Source organism: Physeter macrocephalus, chromosome 5 (assembly GCF_002837175.3).
Source record: "Physeter macrocephalus isolate SW-GA chromosome 5, ASM283717v5, whole genome shotgun sequence".
NCBI lineage: Eukaryota > Metazoa > Chordata > Mammalia > Artiodactyla > Physeteridae > Physeter > Physeter macrocephalus.
Window position 1 is genome coordinate 79619875 of NC_041218.1, and position 1152 is coordinate 79621026.

Consider the following 1152-nt stretch of genomic DNA (forward strand, 5'->3'; position numbering starts at 1 on the left):
TACATACTTCTAAAGCCACAGGGTGTGCTGGATCATATGGTCCAAGAGGCAGAGATGCTTGCACTGAAAACTGGGCCTGCTGTAAAGTTCTATTCTCTCCTTGGTCCCACTCAGTGCTGGCAGCCTTTTGTGTAGCCCAGTACATGTATGTACTGGATTTGGAGCAGAACTCCCAAATCTTGCCTCTAGATCCTGAAGAGTCCAGTCAGATTGTGTTTCCTTAGCTGTGGGATATGTGATATAATAATGTCTTTTAATTATTTTGGTATTTTTCTAACTTTGTGAAGTTCAAGATTAATAGAAGTACATTTAAAATTAATACTTATCTGTTAATAAATTGTAATAGACTCAAAAAAATTAATAATCTGTGCTTTGTAAAGGACATGTCCTGGAATGCCCCAGACCATAAGACATATAAAATTTTCACTGATATTAATCTTCTAGAGTATATATACTTTATGAAAGCCTCCAACATACTTAGGGCAAAAGTATATTTTGGTTTGATTAACATGCTTTCATTTCATTTGATTAACCAAACTGATGAACCAGTAATCTTGTTTGATTAACATGTTGTCATCGACCTATGGACTAATGTAATATTGTGAAGATGATCTAAACGTTGCAGAGTACTTCAGACAATATAATAGAATGCAGAAGGGTAAACCTAGCCCTGGGGGGAAACTTGAAATATATACTGTAGTCAGTCCCATGTGAATGTGATCTGCTTCTTGATAGATTTAGGAAAAAAATACATTCTTCAAATTCATGGTAGTTTACCTCAGGTCTGTTGATCTAGCAAAAATAGCACATCAGGCTCAGGAATTGCAGTTGGGGTTACTGCCTTATTGAGTTTGCAATAGTCCATCGTTATCCTTCAATCCTGTTTGGTTTGTGTAAGGACCAGCATGGAAAGTAAACGAGGATATGATGGGACCATCGGCCTTCTATCTTTTAAATACTTAGCTAGTTCTTCTTCTTTTTTTTTTTTTTTTAACATCTTTATTGGAGTATAATTGCTTTACAATGGTGTGTTAGTTTCTGCTTTACAACAAAGTGAATCAGTTATACATATACATATGTTCCCATATCTCTTCCCTCTTGCATCTCCCTCCCTCCCACCCTCCCTATCCCACCCCTCTAGGTGGTCACAAA